We start from the raw sequence: 12,683 nt of genomic DNA, 5'->3' as shown, positions 1-12,683 counted from the left end.
CTCTGTATAATAGGCTCTAGGTTCATTCCTCTCATTAGAACCAACTGAAAGGCATTCCTTTTTATAGCTGTGTAGTATCTCATTGTGTATATGTACAACAACTTCTTCACCCATTCATCTGTCAATGGACGTCTGGGTTGCTTCCAAGTCCTGACTATCATAAATAATGCTGCAATGAACACTGGAGTACATGTGTCTTTTCAATTATGGTCTCCTCAGGGTATATGCCCAGTAGTGGAATCTCGTAGTTTTATTCCTAGTTTCTTCTTTATTCATTTTTTATAATACTCCTAATTTTTAAAGGAATCTCCAAACTGTTCTGCATAATGGCTGTATCAATTTGCATCCCCACCAACAGTGCAAGAGGGTTCCCTTTCCTCCACATCCTCTCCAGGATTTATTGTTTGCACACTTTTTGATGATGTCCATTCTGATCAGTGTGAGATGATACCTCACTCTAGTTTTGATTTGCATTTCTTTAGTAATGAGCGACATTGAGCATCTTTTCATGTGTTGATTAGCCATCTGTATGTCTTCTTTGGAGAAATATCTGTTTAAGACTTCTGCCCACTTTTTGATTGGGTTGTTTGCTTTTCTAGTACTGAGCTTCATGAGCTGCTTATATATTTTGGAGACAGTTTGGAAACAGTCCTTTGACAGTTTTCTCATTTGCTATTATTTTCTCTCATTCTGAGGGTTTTCTTTACACCTTGCTTATTGTTTCCTCAAGTTAATTAAGCATTTTAAACTTTTTCTTTATTTTATATTGGAGTACCATTGATTAATAATGTTTTGTCCAGGTGAACAACAAAAGTTATATACATATATATATATATATATATATATATATATATATGTATCTATTCTTTTTAAGAGCTTTTCCCAATTAAGTTGATACAGAATGTTGAGCAGAGTTCCCTATGCCATACACTTGCTCCTTAGTTTTAACAACCCATGTGAAAGGGCATCCTATCCTATAATCTAGGACATCTGCCCCAAAGACCCCTGTTCGGTCTAAACATCCTTTTTCTAGATCTTGGAAGAACCTCAAGCATTTGTCTGCCTTAAATTATTCATTTTTCTCCAAAAATGCCACAAACTCAACTGGGACAAGGATGAAATCTTCTCTCGCCTAGCTTTTGAGTACGTTGTGCGTGCGTGCTAAGCCGCTTCAGTCATGTCCGACTCTGTGCGACCCTATGGATTATAGCGCCCCAGGCTCCTCTGTCCATAGGAGTCTCCAGGCAAGAATACTGGGGTGGGTAGCCATGACCTCCTCCAGGGGATCTTCCCGACCCAGGGATTGAAGCTGTGCCTCTTATGTCTCCTGCATTGGCAGGTGGGTTCTTTACCATTAGCACCACCTGGGCAGCCCTGGACTATGTCACTACTCTTTATTAAATAAATGATAAATAGGATAAAGAAAGAATGGCAAAAGACACTTTTCTCTTGAACACTGTTGACAATTTCAATGTAAACCTGCAAGCTGCTCATTTCTGCGTTCAAAGAGAGGGGTTGGAATAAAAGCACATATTCTTTCAACCAATTCTCTGCTTTCAGCCCTCAGTTTGAAAGGCCCCATTGGCACTTTCCAGTGAGGCCAACAATGTGGCCCTCCTCATACATTTGAGACCTTGTGAGACGACGCGATAAAACACAGCAATTCAGGGGAGAAGGTAACGAGTGCTTTCCACCTCCCTGTTTACCTTGGCTAAGCCAACAACCCTTACCTCTCAGCAAGTCACCTCCCATGCTGACTGTATTTCCAAAAGTGAAACATGAAGAATCCAAACTTCTGCAGCCTGAGAAATGTGTCTATAGATCAGCGACTTTAAATCAAGATCCTGAGGAACTTCTGGGATAACTTAATAATTCAAGCCACTTAAAATTCCTTGGTGGGGGGGGGGGGACTTCCCTGGTAGTCCAGTGGTTAAGACTCTACCCTCCCAATACAAGGGGAGCCCGGGTTCAATCCACAGTTGGGGAACCAGATCCTACCTGCTGCATCTGAGATCCCACATGTGGCAACACAGATCCTGTGAGCCACAACTAAGTCCTGGAGCAGCCAATTTTTTTTTTTCCAATCCCTTGGGTCACGTGAACATGCACGCACACACACACGCACCACAAAACTGGAAGCTCATTAATACCTGGGGAGCTCATTCAGTTTCCACCCAAATAATGAACACAGAGGGTTTTTAATTTGTCTTTGTAAGGATGTGACTGTGACAAGTCACCTACCCACCCTCAGTTTCTTCATCTACAAAATCAAAACCATGATGGGCCAGCATGGCTCCCCCACAAGGGGTGGAAGCGATGATTACAGGAAATAATACCAAAGGAGTAAAACTCTGAAATATAAAGAGCTTCCCTCTTCCATGCAGGTGCAGACGGCTGTCCCAGCACTGTCTTTCATTTGGGGCCACTGGGCATCCAGCCTTCCGCAGTCCCAGAAGAGAGACAGTGCATTTAAATTGCAGACACCAAAAGAGAAAATTGGGTCCCTGATTTTAAGTTTCAAAACAGACCTTTGCATGTAATGAGAAAGACCAAAATTTGATAGCAAACATTTTGGAGTTTCAAAAGTCTAGGAATTCCAGCCTGAATAGTAGCTTTAGAAGATTACAGTGTAATCTAATCTTCCCCCTCTTCAAACTAGAAACTACCTAACGTTTGACTGGAACAGGGCAATTTGAGAGAGAGTTGAAAGGAAGAAAGATGGCACATCCCCTGTAAGAGGCTCCATGCTCTTCCCCACCTGCAAACTCAGCCGGGGGACCCTACTTACAGAGACAACAAGTCTCTGCTGACGACCCGGAAGAATCTCTGTGCAGACTGCCCCTGTATCTGCTCATCCTGGGTCAGGCTGGGGGACACAGCACGTCCTCAGCGTTTCCCAGGCACTGACTGGTGTCCTAGAAAAAGGAACTTAAAGTCTTCATGGAGCCAGACACGGAAGGAAGCCCTGGGCTAAGAGCTGAGAGGTTAAGACTAAGGCTCCTATAAGGAGACATACAATTCAAATGATGATGATGCGGGCAAATAATAACCAAGGATTAAACAATTCCATCTCCCAACCTCCACCCTCACCTCTAATACTGTGACTTTCTGCAAGCCCAAGAACTTGGCTTCAACCTCACAGAAGAGTAAGGAGAGATTCTGGACCCTATGGCTGCTATTTATAAACTGGAGATTAGAATAGAAATGGAGTTCAACTTCAGAAAAAGAGCTACATTCCTTGTGAACCTGGGTTGGTGAACTATGTCACCATGAGTTAAGGGCCTCGCACAGTATCTGATCTGAAGCAGGTGTAAGCTAAGTAGCAGTCTCCTCCCCAGGATGTTGAATTGACCCTGACCTTCCTGCGAAGCTCTACAGTTTAGCTATCTGTGGTGACAATGACAAAGGATTTAATCATAGAATTTTTGCCCAGTGGGGAAATTGCTGGGCTGCCTCTCTCAATATAGAATTTGGCACTGAAACCATGGCAGGTTAAGAGACACCCCAGGGACACAGCAAAGGAGCAGCAGAAATCAGGCTGGGACAGGTCTCTGATTCATGACAGAGCCCCATCCACTTTCCATGAAGCTTCCCAAAGAGCAAAGCTGAAAAGGCCTTTGCAGGAGATCATCAATGATTTAAGTGGCTGAAGATAGAAGGTCAAGAGGCAGTTAATTAGTATAAAGAGCCAATTAAGAGGACATTGTCTCAAGGGGAATCCTTTACTCTCTGGAGTCTAGGAATGAAAGGCAGTGATATAGTAACTTACTCTAATAACCCCTCAGCTCCCCTTAGGCCCATCCCCTGAAAATTAGCTTTATCTCCTTCCTCTGTCAAACATCTCCACTGGCTTCCCAATGTCTGGAGACTAAAGTCCATCCCTTTGGCATAGCACACAAGGCCTTCCTTGATCTGGCTTAAAGGTACTTTCTGAGCCTCATCTCTCACCCCAGCCTTCGAGGCAACCTCCTCTATATCCCTTTGACATTTCTTGAGCCATACATCACATTGCATTTTACAAACATTATTTCTTAGGTAGTTCTTCAAAGTGTCCTTATGCACAGATACTGTGTAACCTTCACTAGGCTCAGTTAGTCATAGTTGGTTTACTCCACTGATTTGCCTCTTACTTTACAACATGCCCATCATAAATGCATCCCAAAGCAATGTAGAGCCAAACACATGGTCACCACTATCTTTTACTAAATCTCAAAATTACACACTCTATCACCATTAATAACAAGATCTGTCACTGAGTGAGTGATCAGTCTTTGCCAGGAGTTCTCCCAAATATTTCACATTCATGGACTATCTGACCCTTACAATGACCTTGGAGGTGGGGGAGATTAACCTAATATTAAGCTGGAACTTTGGGCAAGTAACTTGACCAAAGCTCAAATGGAGTTAATGAAAAATGGAACTGTATCCTAAAGCACATACTTTTAGGCACTGTATTTCAGTGCCTATAACCACTTACCTGGAAGCATTGAGTATAACTGGAAGATTAAGGATCACTCTGAGTAGGCTCCACATAAATGAGATGTGGCTGTGAAGGGAGCCAAGAGAGAGCCCACCCCTGTATCCATAAAACTGTTGAGAGGGAAGGCAGGTGTTCTCCTAACAGTGGCCATATTAGAATGTCCATTGTTCAGAAGGACTCCACTCATTGGCTTAATTGAGCATTCCATTTGGAATGGCTCTGGTGCAATGGAGATGAAAGGGGCAGCTAAGCCTTCTTCATTCTCTTTAGAGCATCAGAACATAGGATTAGCATCCTCCAGGCTTGGCTTTTCCATCCTGGTTTCACCTCTTTGAATAAGAAACTTATGTGAACCCTGAGCTTTCATATGAGCTTTGGTGAACAAACGGTCTGGTAGACACTGTCCTTGGTGCTGAAGCCATACAAAGAAAGGAGGCTTAGTTCATGGCATCCAAGAGTTTAAAGGAACTGGAGAATTTTAGTACGATTTGGTAAGCACAGCACAAAAGGAACATATGCCTTGAACTATACATCAAAACACTGCACCAAATGACTACTAATCAAATGTAAAGGTGCTTAACTTCACTTACAATCTTACAAACATGAATTAAAAATTGTAATATGATATTAGTTTACACTGACCAGATGGCCAAAATGAAAAAGGCAGATGATGCCAAGTGTAAGAGAATGTGAAAATGTCAATCACCCAGTCGTGCCTGACTCTTTGTGACCCCATGGACTATAGCCCACCAGGCTCCTCTGTCCATGGAATTTCCCAGGCAAGAATACTGGAATGGGTTGCCATTCCCTTCTCCAGGGGATCTTCCCAGCCGAAGGATCCAACCTGGGTCTCCTGTATTGCAGGCAGACTCTTTATCATCTGAGCCACCAGGAAAGCCCAATAATCAAATGTAAAGAGGCTTAACTTCATTTACAATCTTACAAACACAAATTAAAAATTGCAATATGATATTAGTTCACACTGACCAGATGGCCAAAATGAAAAAGGCAGATGATGCCAAGTGTAAGAGGATGTGAAATAAATGAAATTTCTTTGTTCAGATGGGGTTAGTGTAAATTGATATGACCACTTCGAAAAACTATGTAGCAGTATTTACAAAAACTAAATGTGCACATAGCCTATAATATAGCTATGCCAGTCTTAGCAAAGTATTTAACAGAAATGCACACAAATGTACATTAAAAGGCATGGATATGAATATTATCATTACCTATACTACTTCAATACTGGAAATTATACAAATCTTAGTAGAATGAGTAAATTAAATGAGGTATATTTATACTTCAGACACTAAATGGTAAAATACTACTATAAGCAGGAATATAGATGAATTACATAGTCATGTTCGAACAAAAGAAGCCAAATGCAAAAGAATGTATGATCCTATTTCTATAAAGTTCAAAATAGTCAAAACTAATAACCTATGGTGTCAGAAGTCAGGACAGTATGTTCTTAGCAGTGGTTTTCAGTACCCAAAGGGAATATGGCAGAGTGTATATGATGCCTGTTTGTCTGATATAGATGCTGGTTAAGCTGAATTTCTGAGTTTTGGAAAATCCATTGAGATTATACAAATATGCATTATTTCAATCATTATTTTTACATTTTCTTCCACAATATTAATATATTGCAGTATGACTTTTAACTTGATTTTTTCAAAAGGCTCATGTTTTATCCTGAAACAAAAATACACATTCATGTCCACTGAATTAGTGATGTTTTCTAACCATCTCATCCTCTGTCACCCCCTTCTTTTGCCTTCAATCTTTCCCAGCATCAGGGTCTTTTCCAGTGAGTCAGCTCTTTTTGCATCAGATGGCCAAAGTATTGAACCTTCAGCTTCAGCATCAGTCCTTCCAATGAATATTCAGGATTGATTTCCTTTAGGATTAATTGATTTGATCTCCTTGCAATCCAAGGGACTCTCAAGAGTCTTCTCCAGCGCAATTCCAAAGCATCAATTCTTTGGCACTCAGTCTTCTTTATGGTCCAACTGGCGATTCAATAACAAATAGCTAATGAGTTCATGGCTTCCCTTGTTGGCTGAAACAGTAAAGAATCTGCCTGCAATGCTGGAGACCTGAGTTCAATCCCTGGGTCAGTAAGATGCCCTGGAGAAGGGTGTGGCAACCCACTCCAGTATTCTTGCCTAGAGAATCCCATGGATTGAGAAGTCTGGTGGGCTACAGTACATGAGGTTGCAAAGAGTCGGACACAACTAAGCGACTAACACTTGCACACTTTCACTTTCAAAGAGGTTATACCTTCCTCTTACACTGTCAATATTTTTATATTTACTTTTGTTCCTATTACAGATGCAGACTTCTATTCATCCTTCAAAACCTAATATAAATATCTCATTCCCTCAGAAGTCTTCCCTGATCTCACACTCCCTTAATTCCATTCCACAAACTGCCCCTGGGTGCCTACTGCATAGATGTCACCAGCCCAGCTACTAAGGATGCCATGGTGAGTAAAACGTCCTGTCCTTCCAGTGCCTACATTGTTGAAGCAGGACTCATGTGCATCACTCTCAAATGTAATTTCCAGCTGTTGTAAATGCTATGAATGAACAATGCACAGAGCTTTAAAACAGGGAGCATTGGGGCCAGGCTTGGAGGTCAGGGAAGACTTCGTCAGGCAGAGTTAATTAACCTGGTACCATCTGGACCTCCTGTGTTTGCACTCTCTCCACTGAACTGTAATTCATTTTCTATCTGTCTCTACTATCGTCTATGAGCAACACGAGGTCTGGACTATGCCTTATTCATGCCTTGATGTCATGTCCCAGGAAACTTGGGTGGCCTCTTATAGGCAGTCAATAGATCTCTCCTGAATTGACTGGTATGATCATCACCATTATTCCTGCTCTCCTTGTGGCTGCCACCATTACTGGAGAAAAATGTAGGAAGCATCTAAGTGAGCACAGACCCTGTGTGATGAACTCTATATTAACCATAACTTCTTGGCAGCTAAAGGAAGAAAACAGCCATTTGCTGATGATAAAGGAGAAGAGGAAGCTGAGGAATGTGACTACTTCTCCAGAAGGTTCATTTGTTTTCAGCACCTCCTCTCGAGTTCCCTTGTAGCACTGGAACAAACTTGCACGGGGGCAGCTTTCTGTGGATGACTATGGGCAAATCCCATATCATGATTGTGTTTTGCAAAAAGCCTGGTTAAAATCCCTGCTTACAAGGAGGACAGCAGACACAGAGGTGGCATCCGGCCCAGAGCAGATATCAAAGAAACTGTCCTGACATGAAACAAAATCTGCTCTTAAGTACTTTAAATATTAGAGCTGCATTTATTTTTTTATACCTGAAAGGCCCCTTTCAGAAATCCTCCCCATCATAAAAGGACAAAGGCACTGACTGAGACCTGGGAAGATCAATTCCAGGACACGAGCAAGCAAAGGGCAGAACCGTGTCTTGGGTCCCAGCTTTGAGGATTTTATATGCAAGAATTCCCCCACTGTGCCTGGTTATTTTAATATTTTTCCTTGTACTTTGTGAAATATTCTGTGCATCTTAAGAGAACAGCATTGAAACATGTATATTATCTAGGGTGAAACAGATCACCAGCCCAGGTTGGGTGCATGAGACAAGTGCTTGGGCCTGGTGCACTGGGAAGACCCAGAGGGATCGGGTGGAGAGGGAGGTGGGAGGGCGGACCGGGATGGGGAATACATGTAAATCCATGGCTAATTCATTTCAATGTATGACCAAAACTACTGTAATGATGTAAAGTAATTAGCCTCCAACTAATAAAAATAAATGGAAAAAAAATTAAAAAAAAATAAAAAAATTGTGGTGAAATCATTTAACATGAGATCTACCATCTTAACAAAATTTTAAGTGTACAATACAGTACTATGAACTATAGCTAAATGTTATACAGCTGGTATCTAGAACTTACTTAATCTTGTATAACTGAAACTTTATATCCATTGCACCCAAAATATGAAATTCTAGGTAAGAGAGTACTTTCTAGAGAGGAAAGTTTACAGAGATGGCAAAGTCAGTATTGTCACTGTTTCATTTAATCCTTTCAACATCTTTGCAGCCCCACCCTCCCCAGGCCAACTTTCATATGCACCTGACTTGGCTACTGTGGTTTCTAATTCCATCTGTGCTGATGTGAGCAGCCACTACTTACTGATCACCCACGAGCCACACACACCCAGACACTTGGCATACACTTCTCATCCTAGAGTGGACACTGAAAGGACATTCACATGTGCCTTGGATATCCTCTGACGCATAACAAGATAACCCTGTAACTCACTGACTTAAACAACAATGTTATTGTCGGCTCCCAATTCCATGGATCAGAAATTTGATTAGATCTCAGCTTCCTGACCCTACCTCCAGCCTGGGGGCTCTGGATCGTGGCTAGGATGTGCAAAATGGCACCTGGCCTGTCCATCCTGAGGGGCAGTCAGAGTTCATGCTGGTGATGGTCTCCATGAGGGAACATTCTGGAAGGTTATAGTGGAAGCTGCAGACCTCTTAAAGGCCCAGGCTTGGAAGATGAAAGACAGCACTTCAGCCACAGCCTACTTGTCAAGCCAGGTGAGAGGACTGACCCAGGTATAAACGGAGGAGAAGGAATTTCAGTCTCCATGGGGACGGGCGGGGCCACCTTGCCAAGGGAGGGATATGTCACTACAGGCATCCTTGGGCATGAAATCTACCAGAATATAACAGTTGGGGCCATGTTCCTTGGAGTCCGACATGTCAGCTCTGCCATTGCTGTGTGTCTATGAACACGTTATTTCTCCTTCTGAGCCTTGGGTTTTGTTTTGTTTTTTTTTTTTTTTCACTTCTAAAATGGGAATAACAGCAGCCATCTCATAAGGTTCCCTAAGGGAATAGATAAAATAACAAATGAAATGAGCTTAACACTCAAAAGATTTCCTAAGGGAGCAGACAAAGTAATACAAGAAATGAGCTTAACACTAGCCCCATGCACAGCAAGACTCAATAAACAGTTACTAACGTTAAAGGGACCATGCAATTTATCATCCAATTTGGGGTAGTTTTGAGAAAGGGGGAGGGGGCTGCTTTGTGTAATCACATGGTGACAACAGGTATCCACTGAGGTTTATATTCACCTCCAGCTACTATTATCACTCACCTTCCAGAAAGGAGGAAATCAAACTGAAACTCAAAGAGATGAATAAGCTGGCCCAAGTCCATGTGCTTGCCTGCACGCTCCCTCACGCACTCATGGAACTCCCCTTCTGTGCCGGGTGTCGAACAAGAGAATACACATCCCTGTCACCACAGAACTTACCTTCCAGCGAGAGAGATGGAATTACCAAACAAGTAAATAATCCGTTTGCAGTAATACTGGCAGCTAAGGAAATGAGTCAGGGTAAAGGAAGACAAAATGCATTCGTGGCAAGGCTTCACTGGAAAGGAGCAGAATGCTGAGTCAGTGATTAAACCCGTCCTGGCTCACAGGCGGGTCCGCCCCTTTCATGAGAATTTTGCTGGGACACAGCCACACCCTTCTGTTTACATATTCTCAAGGCTGCCGCACGGTGCAACGGTAGTGCCAAACACTTGTAACAAGTCACAAGCCTGCAACTCACAACAGATTCCTACCTCTGGATTAAACAACACAACAAACAAACATAACAAATGTACACTCATCCCACCCCCCCCCACCCCCCACACACAATAAGTCAGAGGTAACTGATGTCATGCCGGGGCCGCTGCTGTCCTGAGGTTCTCAGGCTCCACCCATCTTTTCATTCTGTGGCTTTCAGGTTATAGTTTTATCCAAGCCTGGAGCCTTTCAGGTTTGCAAAGTGGCTACAGTTATTCCACATATTGGCATAACATCAACATCAGAAGGAGGAGAGACATCTCCTAAAACCACCTCTCTTGGGAGAGAAAAAACAGTCCTTCCCAGAGGTCCCCATGATCCCCAGGCCTCACTGTCCAGGACTAGGTCACACACCCTTCCCTAAACCAGCCACTGGAAGGGAAGGAGGCTAAACGGACGGATACCCATCAGGAGAACCCCTGGGACGGGCAGGACTCCTCTCTCCTAAATCGCGTTTCAGAAAGGTACACGCATCAAAGAACTGGGGCAACAGAGAAAAGAATTAGACAGCGACGACATCTGACATGAAGAGCAGTGGGCTAAAGTGTCCAAGATGCCTTTACAAAGGGCATTCAGCAAAGGACTCATAGGATGTGACACCAGAACACAGGCCTGGATGATAGAAAAGAAGCAGGTCTTCAAATGATTGTATGAAAGAGCTTTGCAGGTACAGGAGCTGCTGGTTAGGACCAGGGCTGGTATTCAGAGCCCCTCTCTGGATCCAAGCCAGTGAGGTCACCACCACTCCAAGCTGCCTATTGAGTTTGTCCTTGGTTCTTCACCAACTGTCACTTACTTCATGGTCTTCCTTAAAGTCTTTGGTCACGTCCTCTGGAGCAGATGTGTCCCCTGTCTCATTCAACCTGTATGGCCCAACCATTCTTGGAACTTTTCTCATTCTCTTTGGTATACACGGATTAGCTCAGCCTTCTCTTCTATTATGATGTAAAGTCCTGAAGGTCAGTGGCCAATTTTGACTCAGACTCATAGCGACTCTGACAGTATCGAACAGCGTGAGCACACAGCAGAGACACAGAGCAGGATCTACGGGCCTTCCCTGACCATGTCCTCCACCTGCCTTTTGTCATGGAAAAGCTTTAGACAAAGAATAGGTTCAATCAGAGAAGTGAGAACACACAGAAGCAAAGAAACACAGTAAAACAGACAAAATAATAACAGTTTCATCAGTAAACAAAGTCAAATCCCTCCTCGAGGGCTGTAGATAATATTCTGAGCCACATCCTGTGAGCTGCCTTGTAGATACCTAAACCCACACCAGGTGGGAGAAGTTAACTGCATGATGACCAGAACGTGGCCATGACTTAAGCTGCCATAATTCTGAGAATTGGCCTCAAAGAAATGAGAACAAACTAACCCTGAAACTGAAAACTAACTGTACTGAAAACAGTCAGGATGACGCGGTCAGACCCACTGCATGACCAATTTCAGGATGACTCAGAGCTGACTATGCCGTTTCTACACGTAGCCTCCTCCTTCTGCCTATCAAACCTCTTGCTTCTTGATTGGTGGTGAAGTGTGGGGGAAGCTGGCCCTTGGACAAGCATCTGCCCTCTCCCACCCCCCCTCCCATTGTCAGCATCCAAAATAAAGCAGACTTCCCTTTCCAACAGCCTGGCCTCCTCATTGGCTTCCGAGCGATGAGCAACCAGAGCCTACTTTTGGTCACAGTGAGCACGGTCCTGGTGAGTGAGCGTATCCTGTGTTAGACACAGTATAGATCTGTGGTGCTATCTGCTTCACTTCCTTGGGGGTGAAGGAACCCCACAAGAACTTGATTTTCTTGCAACAGTCTAGGCACTCAATCATCGATAGAGGAACGGATAAAGACAATGTGGTTCGTATATGCAGTGGAATATTATTCAGCTGTAACAAGGAATGAAATTGAGTCATGATGTGGATGGACCTAGAGTCTGGATATAGAGTCATGATAATCAGAAAGAAAAGAACAAATATCACATATTAATGTGTTTATGTGGAATCTAGAAAAATGGTACAGATGAACCTATTTGCAAGGCAGGAAGAGAGACATAGATATAGAGAACAGACATGTGGACACAGCGGGGGAAGGAGGGGTGGGATGAGGTGGAGGATCAGGATTGACGCATATACATCACCACATATAAAACAGAGAGCTAGTGGGAAGCAGCTCAGCTCGGAGTTCTGTGATGACCTAGACGTGGGGGACGGAGGTGGGAGGGCGGTCCAAGAGGCAAGGGATTTATGTACACATAGAGCTGATTCCCTGAAGTAGGAAATGGAAACCCACCCCAGTGTTCTTGCCTGGAAAATTCCATGGACAGAGGAACCTGGCGGGCTATAGTTCATGGGGTCACAAAGAGTCAGACACAACTGACCATGCATGCGTAGCTGATTCAGGTCATTATAGAGCAGAAACTAACACAACATTGTAAAACAATTATACTGCCATACAAAGGCACACAGAAGACAAGACAAAGGAATGGTATCCATTCAAGCATCAGTTCCTAGACGACGCCAATGGGAAAACGCAAAGTCAGAAGAGGAGGCAGAGAAGCCGTGTGCAGTATA

The 12,683-nt window shown here is 43.3% G+C and overlaps 1 protein-coding gene across 5 annotated transcripts in view; it reads right to left on the bottom strand.

The window, feature by feature from the left end:
• FAM135B (family with sequence similarity 135 member B) overlaps nt 1-12,683 on the bottom strand; it is a 258,917-nt gene that overhangs the window by 185,599 nt on the left and 60,635 nt on the right. The window contains exon 1 of one of the 5 annotated variants that reach the window (XM_070476956.1): nt 10,912-11,017. The exons of 2 other annotated variants lie outside the window; for them this stretch is intronic. The gene's annotated coding sequence lies outside the window, so the exon portion shown is untranslated. Of the gene's footprint in view, nt 1-4,477; nt 4,616-10,911; nt 11,018-12,683 lie in introns of those variants that run through there. 2 more of the 5 variants (XM_020885861.2, XM_020885862.2) reach the window with 2 other exon arrangements.

Source organism: Odocoileus virginianus, chromosome 15 (genome assembly GCF_023699985.2).
Source record: "Odocoileus virginianus isolate 20LAN1187 ecotype Illinois chromosome 15, Ovbor_1.2, whole genome shotgun sequence".
Classification (NCBI taxonomy): domain Eukaryota; kingdom Metazoa; phylum Chordata; class Mammalia; order Artiodactyla; family Cervidae; genus Odocoileus; species Odocoileus virginianus.
Note: the sequence above shows the minus strand (reverse complement) of the source record. Positions and strands in the feature narration are given on the sequence as shown.